At 36.9% G+C, this 23763-nt stretch overlaps 1 protein-coding gene and 1 long non-coding RNA gene across 4 annotated transcripts in view; both read right to left on the bottom strand.

Annotated features, from left to right (window-relative positions):
- Positions 1-23763, bottom strand: part of GMDS (GDP-mannose 4,6-dehydratase) — a 623719-nt gene that overhangs the window by 542133 nt on the left and 57823 nt on the right. The window lies entirely within an intron of this gene.
- On the bottom strand, positions 15564-21812 carry LOC122219634. The gene is made up of 3 exons (XR_006202501.1): positions 21695-21812; positions 20034-20097; positions 15564-15910 (listed from the first exon to the last, which is right to left on the bottom strand). It is a non-coding gene; the product is annotated as an uncharacterized LOC122219634 (long non-coding RNA).

Genomic DNA, 23763 nt, shown 5'->3' with positions numbered 1-23763 from the left:
CATCACCAATTTACCTAGGAGCCAACTGATTCCATACTGGGCCAAAGCCATGCAACTAGCAAAGATACAAAGTCGGGATTCCAACCCCAGATCTCAACACAGTATAAATATTAAGTAGAACTATACAGCTTAGGATCAGGTTAGAGACAAATTATAGGCTCCCGCTAACCCTAGTCATGTGACCTTGGACACTCGCTTATTCAATAAATATTTATTAAGCATCTTCTGTGTGCAAGCTTCTGTGTTTAGATATAGAAGTTCAGGGGCGCCTGGGTGGCTCAGTCGGTTAAGCGGCCGACTTCGGCTCAGGTCATGATCTCGTGGTCCGTGAGTTCGAGCCCCGCATCGGGCTCTGTGCTGACAGCTCAGAGCCTGGAGCCTGCTTTGGATTCTGTGTCTCCCTCTCTCTGACCCTCCCCTGTTCATGCTCTGTCTCTGTCTCAAAAATAAATAAACATTAAAAATAAAATTTTAGATATAGAAGTTCGGAGTTCCCAAATCTCAAAAAAATGTGATCAAATATACTATCTACCTCATAAAATCCTTATTGTAAATTAAAGACATTTTTCTCATTCAAATATATCACACCAGAGCACCTGACTCATTATCACAGTCACCTGAGGGCTAGTAACGTGAAACACAATACAATACAATCCTTTCAAAAACCTCCCCCAGCATTTTCATGGTTGGCCAGATTTAGGAACCTGAAAAATAACTGCATTTTTGCTTCTTAAAAAAGATGTTTTGCTTATTAACATAAGTTAAATTAATAAGAATGAACTCAAAAAGAGAATGTTGCATTTTTTTTAATGTTTATTTATTTTTGACAGAGAGAGTGAGCACAAGCAGGGGAGGGGCAGAGAGAGGGAGACCCAGAATATGAAGCAAGCAAGCTCCAAGCTGTCAGCACAGAGCCTGACGTGGGGCTCGAACCCACAAACCGCGAGATACGACCTGAGCCAAAGTCAGACACTTAGCTGACGGAGCCACCCCAAGAGCCCCAAGAGAACATCACATCTTAAGTACTGTAAGTATAGCACATTTGAGGTGACTAGAATATTATTAAGCTTTAGAAGGGCTCAGCAAATTCCAAGCAGTTTAAGAATAATAAAAACATGGTTCCTGAGCTTGGGAGAACTAAAGCAAAGTACAGTTGAACTCAAAGAGAAAATTCTTTGCCACAGAGACATGCCACCTTGCCCTTGAGAAAGATAAGTTTCCATGTAAAGAACGTTAAGCAGAAGAGACATCAGATCCACTCTTCTGCAAATACTCCTGAGGGAATCTGTGTGGTTAGAAAAAAGAGGGAAACATTACCACACTCCAGGTCTATGAAGAACTGGAGACAATGGCTGCAGCATTTCCCTCAATGAACTGCTCACTCAAATCAACTTTTCTAGCACACTCACACAGTAATTGCCCAAACCTAGAGGAAGAGAACTCCTGAGAAATGAACCTACTTTTGTTTTAACACACACACAAAGTCAGGCACCCAGTCCCTCTCTAAAGGCCATAAATAAAGTAGCCAATAAGTCTCTATTAACAATAATACTAATTATTACTTTACATCTAAAATGTATACATCCTTAAAATGTGGTCCAAGCACTTTATACTTACTCACAGTCCATATAAGCAACCCTGTAAGGTTTGTAGTACTATTATCTCCATCTAATAATGTAGTAGTATCTTTACCCCCATTTTATAGATGAGGGAACAGAGGCAATAGCAATGTTCCCACCAAGCTGCCTATGTATATCACTATCATACAAAAGTGCCTTGGAGTAAAGATGTTTCAATTTGTCCTTAACCAGCTAAAGGCAACAGATGTGACTCCATGCAAAATGTAACATTAACAACTTTTGAATCTGGTGTTACAGGCCTCCCCAGGTACTACCTGCCCACATCAGCCACCCAGGATAAAATTCTATTTCTGTTTATTAATAAAAAGTATCAAAACAGAATAGACTCTGATTCTGATATTTTTTCACTAATTATATATTAAGAGTTTTCCTAAGCATATTATCTAAATTTTTGTTTGCAATCTTATCTCATATCAAAAGAATTTTAAGCACCATAAAGCTACAATAAGGCAATGCAACAATAGTTAAAAACAGACTTTGAAGCCAGAGGTTGGCCTCTTACTAGCTCTATCACTTCAGCTAAGTCATCTCACTTTTCTGCACTTCATCTGTGAAGTGGGTATAGGCCTTCATGAAGCGGGGGCAAAAATTAAAGCATGAAGTTCCTAACAAAATGTCTGGTAAAATAACTTAGTATAGAGGAAACTGGAAGTAGGGAATAGGTCAGAGAGGAAATAGGGGAAGTCACAGAAACCATATAATGGCTTATCTTACAGCCAGGTATACAGACAACACTGATCTGCCTGGTATAGGATGGGAGAGGGGACATTGAGAGCACCAATGAAGGCAAGATAGGTGGCAAAGAATAATCCTAAGAAAATCCTTCTCTTCTCAAACCTCCTTTCTCAGAAGCCCACCTCCTGCAACCTAGGTAGTAAAGTAGGAGATGGCCTGGAAGCAATTGCTGAAGCCCCTTCCCCAGGACTGATACCACCCAGTACTAAGACTCCATGCAGTTCTGTGCACAGGCTACAGTACAGGGTTCAAGAATAAGGAAAGGCCAGGTTAAAGGCCAGGCACAGAGGGGACATTTTAAAAAGGTATGGCTGTCAAGGTAAGCAGAGGAGCAGAAAAGCAATGTAAGCAGGTAGAAGAGTCAAAAGAAGAGATTTTATTTTAGAAGACGGACAATCTCAGAAAGCTTGTAGGCAAGTGAGGAAAAGATATACAGGAAAGAGTACAAAGTAAGTGGACCCATACTCAGAAAGAACAGTATTTGGTTAAAAGAACATAGCTAGTAGGCCCAGACTTGGTGAAGAAGACCAGAGAAGAGAGGGACCATCAAACTATAGTAAGATTTTAAAAGGATGAGGTGTGATTTGCCTAAGAATGGGATTGATCTCAAAAAAAGAAAAAAAAAAAGCAAGAAAAAAAGAAAAGATATTTTGCTAAAAGGGATAGGTCTATGGTAAAACCTGGAGAGATCAGGAAAAGTGGAATAGATCTGGAGCACTGGCTACAAAGACTAAAACAACAGTATAATAATGATATAGACAAAAGTATAGCTGGCTCTATAAGTCACGATTTAATAGAATTTTCCTATAATTACCCTTTCCAATGTCTGAACATCCATATGCCCTGACTTCCCCCATTGACAATGAGGTTCTGTGGCAAAATATATCCTTGGAAATATATTCTTTGTTAAAAAATAATCTCTACCATGACTACATATAGAAAAAGAGATGCCAAAAAAAAAAAAAAAGAAAAAGAAAAAGAGATGCCATTATCATAAGAGCATAATTTGAGATCTCTTGACATTCTTTCACTGAAAAACTACTTTGCACATAGACAATTTACTATTTGTGTAGAATATAACAATGAATAAAAATTCTATCTGCCTTCAAGAACACTACCATCTAGTCCAAGAGATGAGAAATGCAAACTACCATAGTACACATAGAAAAGCATGATAAAGATGGCAAAACACAGCACAACACATAGAAGAACTCTAACTTAAATCCAAGATAACTCATTCGTAAAAAGAGGCAGCTGCTCTTCATAAGAAGAAATTTAAATGTATCTTCAAAACTTGATTTCAGGAAGTTGCAATAGTAAGGTCCACAGAGAGTACAAAAAGGTTATGCAAAATATGTACATATATGTATATACATACATATATATACACATATATATTTTTTAAGGTTCTCTATTTTGAAATTAACTGCCAAAGTAAATAAATTAAATTCTTACTTAAAAAATGGAAATTTAAGGTGATACACCTTTCTGATCATACTGAAAGATATAATACAGCAGTGGCACAATTTATTGACAAAGGCCAATCATGAAGTATGGGTTAACTGCAGGTAGATTAAGCAATTCTCAGTCTGTGGTGTGAATGACAGCAACTGGGGCACTTCAGGACTGCTCAGAAGTACAGGATTGAATCAATGAAAGCCAGAGAATTGGCAAAACTGGCCACCAGTGTAGGCAGAAATGCCAGAGGTTGGGCAAGGCATATTTCAAAATATCAAAGGAACTCTCTCACGGAAATAAAAGAAGAATAATGTCAGAATCTCACCTTACAGAGCCCAGACCAAATAAAAAACACCTGGGTCTTTCTGGAGAGACTCTAATGCTGCAGAGAAAGGTATACACCAGAACTAATCTGTTTTCTCAGTTGTTCCCCTGGCCAGGGGCTAGCCCCAGTATACTAACCCCAAATTTGGTCATAAATCTTGATCTTTTCATCATTTGAATTTCCTAAGGAAAAAAAAGTTATTAGCAAACACAAAAATGGCTTGGAAAATGAAGTTCAGGACTTAAAAGCTAATATGAAAGTTGAATTTTTCCCTTTTTTCTCACTGTCTTAAAAAAAAGACAATTGTGTATGATAAAGCTATATGACTGCCCACCATATCTATACTTCACTACTTGAGTAACTTGTTCCTTGTAAACACATAAGCAAATGCAAATTACATACACAGAGCAGGATGCTGCTTTGGAAATAAATAATAACCAATGTGAACAAATCCTCCCATTAATTCCTAAGTATTTTTCTGAGATTTCCAAAATAATTGATAAACAAAAATATTTTTTCCAATGTCTGTTAGACCCTTAGAATGATGAGACTGCAAGAAGCATACGTCATTAGCTATTTCCTCTCCAAGACATGTGTAACAATACTATGTAAGACAGATCTATGAAATTCCACTTTTAAAAGGATTCATGAAAAAGGTACATATCAACAAGGAATATAACTAACCCTTCTTAATGCTCAGTTCCCACTCACCCTTCTCTTCAAAAAGTGTCTTTCCATTCCAAATGGATAGAGAAGATGTGGTGTATACAATGAAATATTACTCAGCAGTCAAAAAGAATGAAATACTGCCATTTGCAACAACATGGATGGAACTAGAATGTATTATGCTAAGCAAAACAAGCCAGTAAGAGAAAGATAAATATCATTTGATTTCACTCGTATGTGGAATTTAAAAGAGAAAACAGATGAACATAGGGAAGGGAAGGAAAAATAAGATAAAAAAGGAAAGCAAACCATAAGAGACTCTTAAATATAGAGAACTGAGGGTTGCTGGAGGGGTATTGGGTAGGGGGATGGGCTAAATCAGTGATGGGCACTAAGGAAGACATGTGTTGGGATGAGCACTGGGTGTCATATGTAAGTGATGAATCACTAAATTCTATTCCTGAAACCATTATTACACTATATGTTAACTAAGATTTAAATATTTTTTAATAGTGTCTTTCCATTCAATAAGTGGAAAATCTATTCATCCAAATGATCAAGAAAAACACTTAGCATTCATCCTTGACTCCTCCCTTCTTTTTATTCCCCAAATCTAATCCATCAGCAAATCTTATCAGTTCAAGTTCAAAGTATCATTCTGATTAGTCTACTTTTCTCACCTCCCCTGCCTACACTCCTATCCAACCCACCATCACCTCTTGCCTAGACTACTATACCAGTCTCCTAACTGGTGCATTCTTTTCCACACTTGACCATATAATTCATGTGGCAAAAGTGATCTTAAACCATAAATGAGGTCACACCACATTCTTAACAAAAACCATCCAACAACTGTCACTCAGAATAAAACCTAACCTCATTATCAAGGGTCAAGAAGCCCTGAGAGGATCGGGGACCTTACCCACCTCCTAACCACCCTTCTCATCACTCTCTTACTCATTATGCTCCTGGCCTCTTTCTGTTTCTAAAACATAATAACCAGGCTTGTTGTACCTTGAGGCTTTTGCACTACTGTTTATTCTGTCCAGAAAGATATTCTCCAATATCTTTATATTTCAACACAAATCTCATTTTTCAGAGAGGCCATTCCTGACCTAAACCACCCTGTTACTCTCCAGTGCAGTGCTTCTCAAACTACCTGTGAAGAAAGGCGGCTTTCTTGTTTTAATTTCTTATCTATCATGGAACTATTCTTTTGTAAAATACAGTAAAAATTATTTTCTTTATAAAATGGAATTTAAAAAGGACATACAGGAGCACCTGGGTGGCTCGGTCAGTTGAGTGTTCGACTTCGGCTCAGGTCATGATCTCACAGTTTGTGAGTTCAAGCCCCGTGTCGGGCTCTGTGCTGACAGCTCAGAGCCTGGAGCCTGCTTCAGATTCTGTGTCTCCCTCTCTCTCTGCCCCTCCCCTACTCGTGCTCTGTCTCTCTCTGTCTCATAAATAAATAAACCTTAAAAAAATTTAAAAATAATAAAATAAAATAAAAAGGACATACAAAGCATAAGTTCAAAATTTGCATTAGTAGCATCAACAGACAAAAATTTTCTCTATCACGTTACTAGGAGTCTCTCACTTTCTGTGCTTATCCCACTGTGAACTGGCAAACTGAGCAGATTAGACTATGATACTGCTCCAATGTGTCACCAGTCTTTCCTTTGCACAGCACTTGGCACACCTTTGGTCCATTTATGTATGTATCTGTCTGTACCTGACACTATTCTCAGCACTGGAGTTGCACAACAGAAGAAAGAGACAAGACCCCTGCTTTCTCAGAGCTCATGTTTTATGGAGAGGCCCAGGGAGGCATATTAGTCAAGACAAGGCAAAGCCAGGATTTGAACTTAGGTCTGACTCTAAAGTTTTTCCCGGCTTCTGAAAAACACTCAGCACTTAGCTAAGCAGTGAAATGTGCAAGTTTGTATGCATCATCATCTGTTCCTGAAAATACGGCACTCTTATAATTGTATAGTCTTCATATTACTTCTAACGTGTCTATTCAGATATCAACTTTAATACATAACTGTGAGGAAGAAAAGATATTTTGCTAAAAGGGATGGGTCTGTGGTGATACCTGGAGAGATGAGGAAAAATGGAATAGAGCTGGAACACTGGCTATGAAGACTAAAACAACTATATAATGATACAGACAAAAGCACAGATTTGTACTGTGTCTCCTGCTAGTGTTATTCCATCCTACATGCAAGTTCCTTCATCCACTTCCCAGATCAGCAGTGATGACATTTAGGATTTCTCCCAAGACATAATCAGTGCCTCAGAAGAAAATTCTAGCTGCCATACTAGGGCCATTTTTAGAGAACTGGGACCATGATGGTGTTAATCCTATTAAATATATAAATATAACTCCATGTCCTTAGACCTCATCAGCTTGTGATGAAAAAAAAAAAGTCCATTCAAAACACATTGGCCCATATCTATATAATGAGCAGACCTTGAATTGTGTAGGATTATCTCATACATGCTGAGATTCTTGCCACTCCTGTTTAACCATTCACCATCTCCCCAACTCTCCATATTCATTACCCACGGTTTATAGAAAACTGAGAACTAGATATATTTAGTAAATATCTGTCAAAAAATAATTACTACATATTTGTTCAAACTTTATTCTATTAAATACAGTGTTATATCCTTACAAAGAATTCTCAAAGTTGCCTAGGCTTCAAATCCCCAAAGCTACCAATATCGAAGCTGCCACTGTGGTTCTAATGCAGCCAAACTAGAACTGAGAACCAAGGTATTTTACTATGAAAAATCAAGTACCCTATGGACAAAAACTTTAAGAGAAATAGGAAAGTGAAAGGTGTTCATTTTTAAAATGTACAGGCACTGTTGTGATGTTTTAATGTACCATGTTATTAGAATATTATTTGCATAGGACTTCAAAAATCACGTTTATGTTATTGCAATGTAGGATTGAGCCTACTCCTTAAAAATACCAAAAGTGCTAATTAAATCCTGGCATAAGTCTACCTATTCAGTTTAGCTGATTCCCAGAATAAGGCCAAGGACACTGTTTAAAGATTTCCATTAAAACATCTGAATATCTGGAACAACTTGGATGGTGGGGATCTGCAACAACCCCCAAGAGTTACTTCCACAGAAACAAAGTGCTAGCTAGCCTTCCTATAATAAACACTCTAGAAAAACTTTAGCTCTATATTTGGTGTCCCCTCCAGCTGCCTTTAAGCATTTACTCTAAAATACGCTGAAGACCATTGTTTAATTTTGTTCACTAATTTAAAGAAAAAAAAATCCATTCTGTCAAGCAAGGACTAGAAACCACAAACCACCTACATAGATTTACTTATCAAGATCTGACTAACCAAAGTGTAGGACTTAAATCACTAGTTTCCATGTACTAATACTCTAAAGTAAATGGGAACCTGAAAAAAATTCTTTACTTAGTTATTTGCCACATTTCACAAATAAATAGATATACACGTATATCTATTTATATATAATGTTATGTATGTGACAAATGTGATACTTTCAACTAAAAGTGAAGTCTACTATTAACCATTCATGATACTGTATGTTTAAAAACAATGTTTTTAAAACTTTGCCAGATCACTAAAATATCCTAAAGGATTTTTCCTCTTTAGGTTATCATATATAGCGTGTCTTCTTTACTGATTTTGTAATGGTATTATTTAAGACCTGAGATGTTCTTCATCTCAATCAGAATTCAAGTCAGATTCACAAAAGAAACAGTAAATAAGTTGGTTTCGGTTGGTTGGTCCTTTCTGCACTCAGGAGAGAAGGTGCCTCCAGTTGGTAAAGCATTCCTGACTCAGTCCAAGGACAGACCTTTACATAGACCATCAGATTCTGCTTCAGCTCCACCCTCGTGGTTTGGGACAAAGTCACAGAGATTACCAAGTCCTATAACATGCTTAGGAAACAAGTTTCATTCTTTCATTCACCACTTAACAAGCATTCACAGTTCTCTAGATTTGATTTACCTGTGGCCCCATTAGTCACAATCACAAGATTGACTTTCATCCAACTAGACCTAAGCTACTCCTTGGAGAGGTACCAAGCTCTTAGACAAAACACAAAATGGAAGGAGCACAAAAATGCCTCACAGTCTTCCAAGTAGAAAACACCCATACCATGAGAGATACAGTGCTAAGTGTTTGCTATCCATCATTCCATTTAATCAACCCACAAGGCGATGGAAATAGTACCCCCACTATTCCCATTTTTCAGAAGAGAACATAAAGGTTTAAAATGAAGTTAAGAAGCTCTTGCTTAAGTGGCATGTCAAGCAAATAAAACAGTGAAGGTTTAAAATCTGGGCTGTGACTTTTATCTATCTTTCTTTCACTGTAATAGATAACATAAAATGGCATCCATATTAGGAGGGAACTAGTAATGGTTTTCAAGCTGAAATTGTTTTATTCAAAGGCACTGTCCCTTAAAAATGTTTCCAATATAGTCAATTACTAAAGAGCAGAAAATTACAGATTTAAACCAACACTTTCATTTCAGAATCACTGAACTCAATTCTTTCCTCTAAAACACTAGAAAACAATACTCACAAGTAATCTGCCCAGGAAAGCAGAGCAGTGAAGTCTCCAGGCCCCTTGCAGAGCTTCCAGTTTAGAAGGGACAAAAATAGCACTCTAATCCAGACCAATTAATAACTGACAAATTAACTACCTATACACTCAAGCTCTTTCTTTTCTCTTCAGGCTGACAGCTGGCCACATCCCTAGAAGAAACACATCCATTTCCATAGAAGAGGGAGGACTTAAAGTAAGGAGGTAATTTGGGTGCACAAGGGCTCCTGCACTGCACACAACTGGAATATGGATTTTATTATCTTCCGTAAATACTCAGAGCTCTCTCCTTAGACACATAGTCCAATTTAGTTAAATTCATCAATGGTCAAATAGAAGTGATTTTAGCTTTCCAACCAACCTCCTCCTTGAGTTCCAAAATAAAATGTTCCATTTTGATATGGATTGGGTTCATTACTGAGGTAGGAAAAGGTAGTTAGAGGTTTTAATTCCTATTCTTTGCAGTAGTGAGATATTTTCCAGGTAACCTCAATTCTAAAGAATTCGACAAATACTTATTATTCCCTCATCTACAATGACTGAGGTTCTTTACTTAGTGCTGCAGGGGTATCAAGATGAGTAAGCCTCAGTTGTCAAGGAGTTTAATGTCAATACTAAGATAAGCCAATAATTAAGGAACTGTAACATGCTGCAGAGGAATCAGAGGCAGCCAAGAGCACATCTGTTAAAGGAGGGATCAGGAAGCCTTCCTCCATACCTAATACTTGAGCTGGGTCATGATGAACAGTGGGAAAGCAACAGAGTGAGACCCAACGTAAGAGGACACCATTCCCACAAGCAATAATGTGGGTACACGAGAAAGGTGAAGCAGGGTAAAAGAACAGTCAATCATCCACTATGGCCAAACTTGTGATACACATAAGGGATAAAACTGTGATATCTGTGGAAAGGCTAGAATGCTAGGCTAAAGCATTTAGGTTAATTCACAGTATCAGCACAGAAGAAAATGGACCTCATATTGATAAAAACTTGTGGGGAAGACTGAATGCAGTACAATCAGTGAGACTGCAAAATTCCAGGTGAGAGTTAATAAAAAGGAAAAAGCAGGGGGTGGGGAAGGAACAGAAAACCATTCAAAAGGAACTGGTATTTTAGGCCTGGGTAACAGGGAGACAAATCAAGCTAATAACAACTGGGAGTTGAAGTTAATGGTGAGGAAGAGGCAGGGGTGGGGGGTGAGGGGAGATGCAGAAGTCAGGAGTGTAGATGTTTTTTTAACCTGTGTTGATTTTGAGATTTAGGGAGAACATCCAAGTAGAGATAGCAAACGGACAACAAGAAATGCAGGCTGATTTATGTTTGGAGGGTTAATTTTCCAATCCATAATGATGATTCCCAAATCTATATGATTTGTCAGAATCAACTGGGAAGCAAAGACCCCAGGCCTCACCTTAAAAATCCTAACTAAATAGATCTCCATGGGACCCAAGAATACACAGTATTTAGAAGCCAAGAATGCAGCCATTGCTCTACATGACTCTGCTCACTCTGCAGTTCATAATCTCCTGCTTTATAGTTCTGAATATACTTCCAGAACATACTTGGATGGCATTTACAGAATATGAAACTAGTACACCTCTCTGGAGGATTGGAAACATACTTTCACATCTGAAAATAATTATTTCTCAGTCTGTATCCCACTGGTTATAGGGAATGGCTTTGATATTCTACTACATAACTGATGGTTTAGGTCTACAAGTACCAACCACTACAACACAAAGATCAATTCTGCTCAAATTTTCTGTGACCAAGATAACTAATGGATTCCATGACTACCAGGTTAATGACACATATAGTAGTTCTCTCTTTAAATGATGGAACTCAGTGAGATGAAAGGATAACTTGCATAATCAAACATAAACCTTTTATAGATTTCAATAACTTTTCTTCATATTTCAACAGATTTCTTTCTCATCCTAAATCCTCTCAGTACTGCTATCTCCTTTCTCCTCAGGTTCAAGACAGAGGTGAGGTCACTAAGGTCACTCAGGAAGGCAACTCACCCAACTGAAAACATTCAACTTGCCACTTTTACTAAAAGTACAAATGTTTTTTTTTTTTTATTTTTATATTTTGTTCCTAAAAAAATAACCAGGAGGGAAGAAAAAAAGATCAAGTATGGAATGAAAATCTGATATTACAAGCCACAGGAATTTTTTTTTTTAATGTTTGTAATAAAAGACCAAACATAGTTTGTAATAGAGTAACACCAACCCAATTTATTGCCTGTTTTTTTCCCTTATGTTAAAAAAAAATACTAAAAGACAACCTTTTATACACTCATTATTGATAATTGTGCTGTCTTTACACAGCATTTCTTGTTTAATTCTTACAGTTGTCTTATTATGTAGGTAATCTCATTATCTTCATTCTACAGGGGGAGAAAGCCATGCTTAGACAAGTTAAGTTTCTGTTCAAGGTGTCACTTCTTATAAGGGGCACAGCTAGAATTCCCACCCAGTGCTTCCTGATGACAGTGTCCTCTTGGCCATTATCCTAAGGGCCTAACACAATACAAGAGAGAATGTAAAGGTAGAGGAAAACAGCTTATTTTTGAAATGCTCTATACAGGACTTTTTTCTGGATCCTGTCTGTGATCAAATTACCTCACTTTCCCTTACACAGCATATATATGTGTCTTCTCACACACCAGACTGAGCTCTCTCAGGAAGGAAAACAAGTGTCATTCACCCTGACACTGCCTGACAAAGAAAGTTCTTAACAGCGTTATTGAATGAACATGACCAAGTAATTTGCTACGTCTTTACCACTGGCTCTCACAGCCAATGTTCCCATAGCCCTAGTAGACTGAAATCAATGGCTGTCCATTCCAAACCAATCCAAAAGTTCTTTCCTTTTGGTATGGGTTTGTTTTTGTTATTAATTTTGAAATACTTTTGAACACTGGGATCTCTGAAACTACTAGGTCTCTAGAACTGCTATGGAGAATGGAACTTGCTTACAGCTTTAACAGTTAGAAACTCTCCCAAAATAAAACTTGTCTTCAAGTATGAAAAAAAGGAAGGAAGAGGGCTAGAAATTTATGGCAACATTCTGATTAACAGAATCACTGAGGGATGTTGCTGGCTTAGGGGATGGAGACCAGGAATGCTGGCAGTACTGCAATACCTGGAACAGTCCTACAGCCAAAGACTGTCCTTCCCTCTCAGTTTTCAAAAGTCCTGCTGGGTATTCCTGTGCATTTAAAAACAACAACAACAACAACAACAACAAACCTGTTTTCTAATTATCTGAGCACAGATCCTAACTACGTTTTTACACAGACACAAAGTATGTATTAAAGAGTATGTGTTAAGGAAAACTGCTATTTTATTCCAAATTTACCCAAATTGGTCTATTTCAAAAAACAAGGATACCAACAGCATGGCCGCTAGTGTTGCAGAGGTGCCACTGCCCTTCACTGGTGTCACAGTTTGGATTTGCAGCCATCACATCTGGGATTCGAGCTGAGGTGCACACATCTGAGTGCTTCACCAAATGTTCTGATGCAACAGCATCTACACCTTTATATACAGAAACACAAATTCTCCTTACAAATTACTTTCTCTTTTTAGCTGCACTAAAAACAGTATATAGATTTTTTTTTTAATGTGTGGTAGTTAAGATGTGTTAACCATGAATTTCATTTTAAGACTGTAAAAGCACCAAACTCACAGGCAACAGCCACATCGATCCCTGAAACAGTGAAAGCTTAGTGAAAGTGCTTTTTAAAAAATGACATATAAATATTACCTGTCTTTCTCAATTCAACATGACGCAAGTCAAGCTAGGTAGTTCCCAAACCTCAGGAAATCCTGACTTAATCTCAGCTTTGTCAGCAGTTTGGACTACGTGTATATGAGGAGAGGCACCAATTGATCAAGGCAGTTTTGTATTCTATACTTAAGTTCTTTTCATATCAAAGCTAAATTTTTAAATTTATTGTCATTTCTGAAGCAACATACACAGTAAAACTAATTAAAAAGAATTTAGAATTTTAAAGCAGGAGGAAGGGTATTAAAATACAATGCAAAAATTTTTGAAAGCTTATAAAGAAATATGAAAAATAAAGTTAGGGGAAATATGCTTCACAATTCTTAAAGGTCTATTCCTCCTGGGATACACATATACAGTTGTTTAAACCCAATAAATAAATATATCTAAAAGGATTATAACACTAAATGATATCTTTAAGCATTTTCTACCAATTTTACTTCCTTACTTATCAATCAACTTGCTTTACACACTTCTAATTTATCATTATGACAAAAAAGATTCCACTTTTATACCAAGCCACCAGCATAAATAAAAAATAAGTAGGATTAAAAAGTTCTACACACACATGGGGCGCCTGGGTGGCTCAGTCGGTTAAGCATCTGACTTCAGCTCAAGTCATGATCTTGCAACTTTGGAGTTCCAGCCCCGTGTCGGGTCTGTGCTGACAGCTCGGAGCCTGAAGCCTGCTTCAGATTCTGTTTCTCCCTCTGTCTCTGTCCCTCCCCTGCTTGTGCTCTGTCTCTCTCTCAAAAATAAATAAACATTAAAAAAAAAAAAAGTGCTATACACACATACACACACACACACACACGCTTTTTTTTTGTTTGTTTTATTTTCCTAATCATGGGGGAGGAGGAAACATACATGCAGCTTCCTCTATACCGTTCACATACATTGATAGTTTTATTATTTTTTTATTTTTTTCTCTTACAGTGAAAGTATTTACTTGTAATTAACATAATTAATAATTTGATTTAAACTATTTCACATATCATTGTCCCCCAAACAACAATAGTTTAAAAAATAAGTCTATTGAGTGCAGTATAAGATTTCTTTGGGGGTTATTTGGTCTTTTTGTTTCATTGATAGTTTTTTTAAACCACATCAATTTCTTTAACAAAAACTAATATCCTAACAAAGATGGCATTGTTTAAGATTCTTGATTACCACACAGCTAACCGTGTATACAAGGGGGAAAATTAGTATTTTTATTATTAGTTAATAGAACATATTTATTAGTCAACAGAACATATATCAAGACTTTCAGACACCGTAACACTGCCTCTGAGCAGTTAGAGTAGAGCAGTGTTAAATAAATGCTATTCTGCTTTTTTTAAAAAGTGTCTTTGGAATTATCAGCCTTCACTAAAATGACACAAAAACATGCTTAATAATATCAATAAAAATTCTGGTTTTCTTTCTGAGATAATTACACTTACATGAAATTAACAACAACAAATAAAATCACGGTAGTTTTAATACAAGTTTTTTAAAAACCTTTTTTATCTTTTCTCCAGCAAAAGTTGTAACCAGAGTTAACACAAAGAAAAAAAAAAAAAAACCCTGTTCTGAATTTCACCTTTTCCCTTTTCGAATTTTATAATAAAAGTGATAGTCTTAATGACTGTCCAAAAATTCTCAAGTAAAAGACCTAGATAAACAGAAAACAGAAAATTTTTAAACAAGTGTTTTATGCTCTCATATGCCTTAAACTTATCAGAAAAAAAGTCATAACTCCAGGAAATCTGTGATTAAAAAATAAAGAGAACCAAAATTAAGATGTGTCTCGGTCTGCCAAAAAGGCAGAATCCCAAGGGTTAATTTTATTTTAATTTTATTATACATACATTCTAAAATAAAGCAAATATTCTGGCATTTTAAATCTTTTTTTGTCTATGCTGGTAGGAACCTACATAGCAACCTTTCTTATCATGTAACAAAATTGGTTTCTTTAATTCCTCTTGGGCAATAATAAGTCCACAAAAACTATGTGTTGATTTTTTAGGTATTGTATCTCTTCATTTTTCTAAAGAATGCAAGCATAAAATAAGACAATATAAACCAGGCTAACAGTTTAAATTTCAAAAGTGAAATTTAACAACATATCTATTAATTAGTGACTTAATAACATAACTTTTAAATTTTTTTTTGCAACTGTGGAAAGTATATGTCAAAATAAACAGATAAATAAATTATCATAACATTCTAAGATGACAATTTACGGACACTCACTTCTGCCAAAAAAAAATAATGTTCAAGTTTTCTATATATTTAGCAAAACATAGTGTTTGGGTCCAAAACTTGTAAATCCTAGTCAGTGACACAATTCAAAAAGGCAAACTTCTGTTTTAACATTCTAAGACTATGTGAAAAAAGTCAATGCTCACAATGGTTTTTGTTAAAAGTGGAAAGCAACTGCAAAACTTAAGTATAATTATCCAGGACTAAGAAGTGCAGATGCTATATACTTGAGCCACCTGGTGGTTTATTTCCCTCACTGCATGAATAAACACCTTGTGCTATGAACAAACTTTGAATTGGATACTACATATTTTACTTTTGATACCAGGACCAAAAAGAATTTACACTTACCAAAATTTAGTAACAGTGTAGGTCACAAGGCACAACTCCACTCAGAAGCACTTAAAAAAAATTCACAGGGCTAAGCACGGAATCCACACCTGAAAATTTATCATAGTGGGCCTCTATTAATTGTTCTTATGTCTTTTCAACAGTGTTTGATGCCTACACTAAGTGTTGAATCCAAAATAAATTCACAGTACCTGTAGATCACACAGCAGGCTTGCCTGTGGTTTATTTACCTCTTGCCCAGGTCTGGGCAATTCAGAATAGCAAACTTAACTTCTAACAGGGCACTGTCTTAACTGTCAGCAAGGTGGCAATAGGTGCTCAGAGACATCATTTAAAAATCAGAGAAAAAAGTTAAACAAGGTATACTCTGTCAACAAGAGGAAAGTTGCAGAATGCCAATCTTTATGACTCTGTTTGACATCAAATTGTGACAACCAAAAGAATTCCCAAGGAGACTCTTATGGTGGTCAAATTTTTATAAAATCAGATTATGTCCAAAGTATACCTTTATCTTAAAATAGCCTAGCAGCTAGAGTACATTAGACAATAGCCATGACAATCCTAATGATGAGAATTATCTAAAACTTGACTCTAAATGGATATCTACCAAAACAAACAAACAAACAGACAGACAGACAAAAACAGTGACAATTTGAGACTTTTAATTAAGTGAATGGGATCAATGAGGTGAACTGGGTATAGCAGCAGTCCCACACCCCTCTTTGGAGAGACAACTTCCTCACTCTTTCAGTGGTCTTTTCAATGGAGAACCAATAAAACTCAGCTATTAGCAAACTCACACACACATTATAACCACTACTCTCCATTACTGATTTTACTGGGAGGTGCACTATGCACAGCTGCACCCTCACGTCAGCGTGCTCTGTGCTTCTGAATCATCTCTGTGATTCAAGGCCATACAACTTGCCCAGTGGAAACACTGAATGGATAGGAAGCTCTCAAGATGGCTCTATTCATCTTCCAGCCCAGGTTCTTGGTGGAGGCAAGGCTTCTATTAAAAGACTAGTTTCCTGAGGAAGGTAGATAGTTTTAGGAAAAGACCATTTGGCTGGAAGGCAGATGCTCTTCTGCCAGCTGTTTCTCCAGCTCCCTGTGTGGTCTTGAGTTAAGTTGCTAAACCTGACCACGTCAATGGGCACGTCTATAAAAATGACTATGTTTCCAGCAAAAAGGCCTCCCTGTTTCTGTACCATTTGCCTTCGTGGGCAAGCACCACAGCTTGAGAAACTCAGGCCCTGCTGTGAGCACATCAAAAAGTGAGACATGCTCAGGACACTGTCATAGGACATTTTCCTCAGTGCCAATCAAAGGGTCTCCTTTCCTTGAAATCCTCTAACAATATGGCTTTAATTTTCAAAACTTCCTACTTCTAGCTGCTACTATGAAATAAACAGCATTGTGAGAAAAACAATGGCACCTTTGATAAAAGGGTCTGCAACAAGGCAGGGATGGCAAAGGAAAAATGCTCCCTAAAGAAATAATCCTACTCTTCATCGCTTCTTGGTCTGCAGGGCTCAAAGGCAGATTTGTTTTGGTCTTTCATTCACTTCCTCAAGAACTCATTATTAAGAAACAACAAGGGTATCAGTGGAAAGACATGAGCTTTAGAGTCAGAAGTTCTGGGCTCAAACCTCAGCTGTCATCCACCATTGGGGAGACACCAATCATTCTTGTCCCCCCCCCACCTATACCAAGGAAATAATGTCTATCACCGCACAGGCTCATCACTCCATAGCAAGTATGTGGAGTTTAAACAGCCACCAGAAGCTGAGCTTGAGACTAGCTGATAAAAGAAGGAACCAAGAATGCAGAACTTGCACCAAGTGCTGGAGGGTTAATTTCCTTGACCATGATGAGAAATCTGGATTCATACATATATTTGTAATGTATACATGTACAAATATATGTAATTCCTAAGGGATTGTATGTTTCCTGGAAAGGGGGCTGTCTTGTTAACAGGTGTCTCATCACTGCCTGCCTCATGACAGGAAAAAATAGTTGTTAGGAAGTGAAATAAATATATCCAAAATTCCCAGAGATGCTTTGAGGGCCTTGCTATTAACTAATACACTTTGTTTCTCCTTCAGTGACACAGCTGTCAATCTGTGTATTTTTCTTTTCTACAATATGAAAGCATGCTAGGACTCTTCAAGGACTAGAAGGTCCAAGGTTACATCAATTTTTAATCAGGCCCCAGAAATCACTGGATTGGAAACATAAAGAATGAGGGAAGTGAGCAAGGAAGACACATGGAGCTACAAATAAAATTTTATTTTAGGGGTGCCTAGGTGGCTCAGTTAGGCATCCGACTCTTGGTTTCGGCTCAGGTCATGATCTCCCAGTTTCGTGAGTTCAGGCCCCATGTCAGTCTCTGTGCTAGCAGAAGGATTCTCTCCCTTGCTCCCTGTCCCTCCCCCACTCACACTGTCTCTGTCTCTCTCAAAATAAATAAATAAACTTAAAAAAAATTTTATATTATTTTACTGATACAAGGTATTTTACAGAATCAGAAAACTATGATTGACCTTGTGAAAGTGGAAAATACTAGAACTGTTATAACTCTGTACCACAGCAGAATAACTTCTATACCACATTAGACTTTTCATCAAGTTTAAGAAAAACTAAGCATTGTGTACTTTTTGTTGTCCGAAATACAAACAACAGAATAAACTAGCAGACTAGTAAAATTCTACTAGTCTATATGATGCCTCTAGCCCATCCCTAAGACCACTCCCAGTTAGAATGGGAAGACACAGAAAAGAGCCACTCATCAAGCTGATAATTCAGGTGAGGCAAACATTTGCCACTGCTACCCTAGGGAAAGAATAAAAGATCCTACCTATTTCATAAAGTTAAATCTCTAATTTCTAACAATCTATTCATTTGAGAGTTAACTGGAATATTTTAAATATTCAGAAATGTAATTTGAAAATGCAACTTCCTATAACATATAAAAGACTTCATAATCCAATATTGTTTATTTATTTAGATTTATAAATATTTAGATTTAAATTAATCTAAATATTTTTTTAAATTTTTTTAATGTTCATTTTTGAGAGAGAGAGAGAGAGAGAGAGAGGGAGACAGAGCACAAGCCAGGGAAAGACAGACAGAGAGGGAGACATAGAATCCGAAGCAGGCTCCAGACTCCAAGCTGTCAGCACAGAGCCCGATGTGGAGCTCAAACTCACAAGCTATGAGATCATGACTTGAGTTGAAGTCAGATGCTTAAGTGACTAAGCCACCCAGGTGCCCCTAAATATTTAGATTAAATATTTAATTCAATTTACTTTGTGTTTTTAACTTTCATATCCACAATATATGGTGTTATGTATTTAATAATTGAGATTTTCCTAAAACCCATTAAATAAAAAAATGCCAGTTTTATGGATGGAAATAAAAATTAAGTATTATGCTGAAATCTCTCTATTAGAGAACTTACTGGGAGCCCAAAATAAATTAACTCCCTGACACAACAACTCACAAGCAGCTAGCGATCTTTTATAAAATGTAAATCAGATATCATTCCATTGGCTTCCATTTCAACTGGAATATAAGGTACAGTTGACACTATGGCCTACAAAATCCAACCCAATCCATCCTCTACTTACTTCCTGCCTGGCTCCCCTCTCTCCCTCCCTTCTACCTGCTCTACTCACTGCCCCCTCCCTAACACCTCCTCCAGGCTGCTGGCTCCTTCTCTCCATTTTCAGTTCCTGTGATAGCTCCTCAAAAGGTCTTATCCAACAAACTAATGCAGTACCCCAGCCACAAACCCAATTTACTTTCTATTCCTATAATTCTTTTCATGGTATTTATCATTTGGGGAAATTGCCTTCATTTATTTCAGTCTCCTTCATTCAAGTATAAACTCCTTAACAACAGGACTCTTATTTGCCTGTTAACTACTTTTTAGCAGTACCTAGAAATAGTACAGAGCAGATTCAGGAAATATTTGTGGGGGAAAAAAAAAAGTGGACAGTCTGAGAATTAAGGAGTTCCAAAAGATTGAAGGGTAAAAAAAATCCCAAACTATATAATAAATGATATTCCAACTCACAGCAGATTAGAAATATTACGCACTTGAACGCTATATATATGAATGTTGTCATTTGGAAACCTTATTGTAAGTACAAATAGTACTAGTATGCATTCATTCATTTATTAAACAAATATTTATTGCACACCCACCATGTGTCAGACAGTATTCCAGGCAGTAGGGATCCCAGCAGGAAACATCAACAAAGTCCCTAAACTTAGAAAGTTTAACACACTTAATTAACAAAGAAGATGGACAATCAACAAATGCACATGTCAGGTAATGAAAAGTAGTAGAGAGAAAAATAAAGCAAAGTAAAGGAAATAAGAAGGAGGGTACTGATACTTAAAATACAATTCAGGCATGATCTGAAGATGACACTAAGGAAGAGAGAGAACAAACCATTTGGCTATCTGAGGTAGAATGACCCAGCAAGTGAGGAAAGGAAGTGCAAAGGCCCTGAGCTGAGGATGTACACAATGTATGCAAAGAACAGCAAGGAGGCCAGTGTGGCTGAGGCCTGCAGGGGAAAAGTAGTAGAAAATGAGGTCAAAGAAGTAGCAGGAACTATTTCCTGAAAGGCTTTAGCAGACCACAGTAAGGCCTTTGGCTTTTTCTGAGTAAGATTAGAAGCCACTGGAGGGTTTTGGAACGAGGATGACATGACCTGACTTAAAGAGTCACTGATCACTATACTGAAGACAGTATAAAGAGCAAGGGTAGAAGCAGGGAGCCCAGTAAGGAATAGAAGTAAGCAGAAGAAGTGAGGGTCGTTGCCATGGACTAAGGGCTTAGGACATACAACACTTATTTTAATGACTCAGAAAGTTTTTTCTAAAAACAAAAGCTATTTTCCAAATAACCAAGATTTCTAGGAGTCTAACCTCTAAATAAACAGATTAGGCTATCAATGTGTATTAAACTCAACAATAAACATTCTTAGATACACAATACAAACATTAACCATAAGAAAACTGAGTGGCTAATTAATATCAAACAAAGTCAAATTCAAAACAAGGAATATTACCAGGAATAAAGACAGATATTTCAAAATGATGAGCAGACGACTTCATAAAAAAAAATCACAATCTTTCTTAAAGGAGTATGAACCCAATGACAGGGCTTCAAATACACTAAGAAAAAAAAGATGCATGAATTCATGTAAGACCTAAATATAACAAAGTAGGAATAGGAACAGCCTCTCAGAGGTCCCTGTAGTTTGTCTGTCAATATAGCTTACTTGGGGTAAGAACACCAGATCTGGAGGAACCCAGAGGCACAGGCTACTACTTATTATATTCTAAGCTGGGGAGGAACCACTTTAGGGCTCAAAGGCCTGCAGCCCTATTAAAATTCTATGAGGCTCAACAGTTACATACTTCTGTGTTCTATGTGCCTAGCTTGTTCTCAGGGCAGTGGCAGGCCTGCCCGTGGCACACCACAGCATACCGAATTAAAGCTGGACAAATTATTAAATGAATGAACATAATAGCAAGTGCCTAAAATCTTGAAACTAAATTTTATGTTGAGCCACACAAAACCCCATGAAATCTTGAAACTAAATTTTATGTTGAGCCATACAAAACCATTCAAAATGACTGAATATTGAGCCATACAAAACCCCCTAAAATCTTGAAACTAAATTTTATATTGAGCCATACAAAACCATTGAAAATGGTTGAATATTGGTAATTTCATATGGCTTAACCCAGTTTATTGAAAAGGCAACAAAAATCATCTCAATTGGTGGCAATTTCATTTTTAACTGTAAATATTCAGCCCAACTTTTGGTGTAACAATTTAGAGTACTGACCTCACATAACTATTCCTCAGGAGATGTTCTTAGCTTCCTGTGGTCTCTGTGTTGGATCCAAGCTCTTTTTTGTTTGTTCTTTAACTGTCAGGTCAACCCTTTGTGCAGATGTTCAATGTTGTAATGAGAAAAATATCAGACTAGTACAGAAAACATTTAAGTATTCGAAGTATGAAAAAGATGTAACTTTTCAACTATTAAACCTTATACAGTAGTTTTAGAGGGAGGGGAAACCTTAAAATAAGCAGTATTTGTTTGCATTAACTCAATAGCTACTACAGGGTATTTTCCAGTGCTATTTATATCAGCCATTATTATTGTTGTTAATTAACATAACTTATAATAGATAATCACATTATGGCAAAACGGGAGTTGCACCTTGCTGGCTCTGGGTAACTATTGTCATATTCTCAGTTTCTCTCTTTTTGACAGATACAATTTTCTCTGACACTGGTGTGCTTGAATGTCTGGTTTCAACTCAAATGTTTGTTTGACTACCTCATAATTCTCTCTGTGCCCTTTGGCTGGAAGGAGGGGCCTGGTTGTACACATGGGAATGGAGTTAACTGATGAAAACCAGGTAAGGTGGGAACAGTCATGATAGCCTACAGGCTCAGAGACTAGACTTGTGACCTACATCCTGGCAAAGACAGGGAGGCCCAGAAGGAGCTATTGAATTTAACATGGCGCCAAGTTTGGTGTGGTTTATCTCAATACCATGTATGACTTCTAACATGAAATTCCTCTTACTCTAATAAAGATGAACTGTGCCTTTGGTTCTGGACCTTAGTAGATAGAATGGTTGGAGCAGCAGGGGAAATAAAGGTCTCCCAGATCATGTGCACAGTCCTAAAGCCTTTTTACACTTGACAAGTTCTGCAGAAAGTGAGCCTGAGTCAAGTAGCAAAGGCACTTTGATAGAGGCTATGCACCCCCTTTTGCCATGAGTATTCTGCTGTATTTTCATTTGAAAGGTTTCTAAGAACTTTTCTTGGTGTGTCTTGAATGGTTCATACTTGTTAACTTTATAGGAATGTGTGTTCATAGGAAGCCTGTTAATCAAATTGCCAACATAAATTACTTCTCCTCATTTTTGAAGGCTTGTCCAATTAATAAAAGGCTGATGCGTATGTATTGAAATTATTTGAGGCCACTGAGGGGCTGGAGGGAGTTACATTTAATGATTCAATATAGTCTTTCCTGCCACTTTGAGAACATTTATTCAATTTTGAAATGAATAATGATGGTAAAATTGGAAAAGAATATGTAAGAAAAGAAATTTATGAAAAACAATTCCCCAATTTAAAAATAATACTGCCTTCCCTGTCAGGCTTTGCTGCCAGCTGTTATTTAAACTTGTGTGCTCCTGCCCAGTGCAAGTCAGCAGCAGAAAGTCCTATATTAGCAGGAAACCAGGGCATTTATGATTGAGTTCCTGTTATTGACTTGTTCTTAGACAAAATGCCAAGTTTCTTTAGACACAGTACAGTAGGCCCACTGTGGAAGCCCTGGGTGAATGCTATTGTGACATTTAGACTGCAATTTTTGTTTTATGTGTCAATATTTTTTTAATGACTTTAAAAATGCTCCTACAATGTTTTCGGTAATGATTTGGAGAAAGTGTTTGACTTTAAAATGAATTTTTTGTATCTTTAAAATAGCATCTTATTGGTATACTAAAGAAATATAAGTAGTTTAGGTTGATCCCAATGATTCTGCTATGTTTTTCTTCCTACATGGTGCATTTTGATAAAAAACACTGTAGTAGCCCTTTTAGGTAGAAGGTGGTAGTCTAGAAAGCTGAGAGGGTGGGTAAGGGAAATATCTTCATATTAGTAGGAGAAAAGGAAATCTTTAAATGATTACATAATATCTTAGGAAAACAAATTCATTTTGTAAGAACAAAAATTATTGGTAAGATAAAATTAGTGTGAACCAACATAAATCAATCAGCATTTAACATTTTTCTTAAAGGAGGAGGGTGAGGGTGTAATTTCCCTTGAGATGAAGTTGAAGTATTTCTGAACAACTTGATTTTCAAACTTCCTTAATTTGGATGCCTGCATTCT

This window comes from Panthera leo, chromosome B2, assembly GCF_018350215.1.
Source record: "Panthera leo isolate Ple1 chromosome B2, P.leo_Ple1_pat1.1, whole genome shotgun sequence".
In the NCBI taxonomy this organism is placed as follows: domain Eukaryota; kingdom Metazoa; phylum Chordata; class Mammalia; order Carnivora; family Felidae; genus Panthera; species Panthera leo.
The sequence above is the reverse complement of the archived record's forward strand: the minus strand, read 5'-3'. Positions and strand labels throughout refer to the sequence as shown.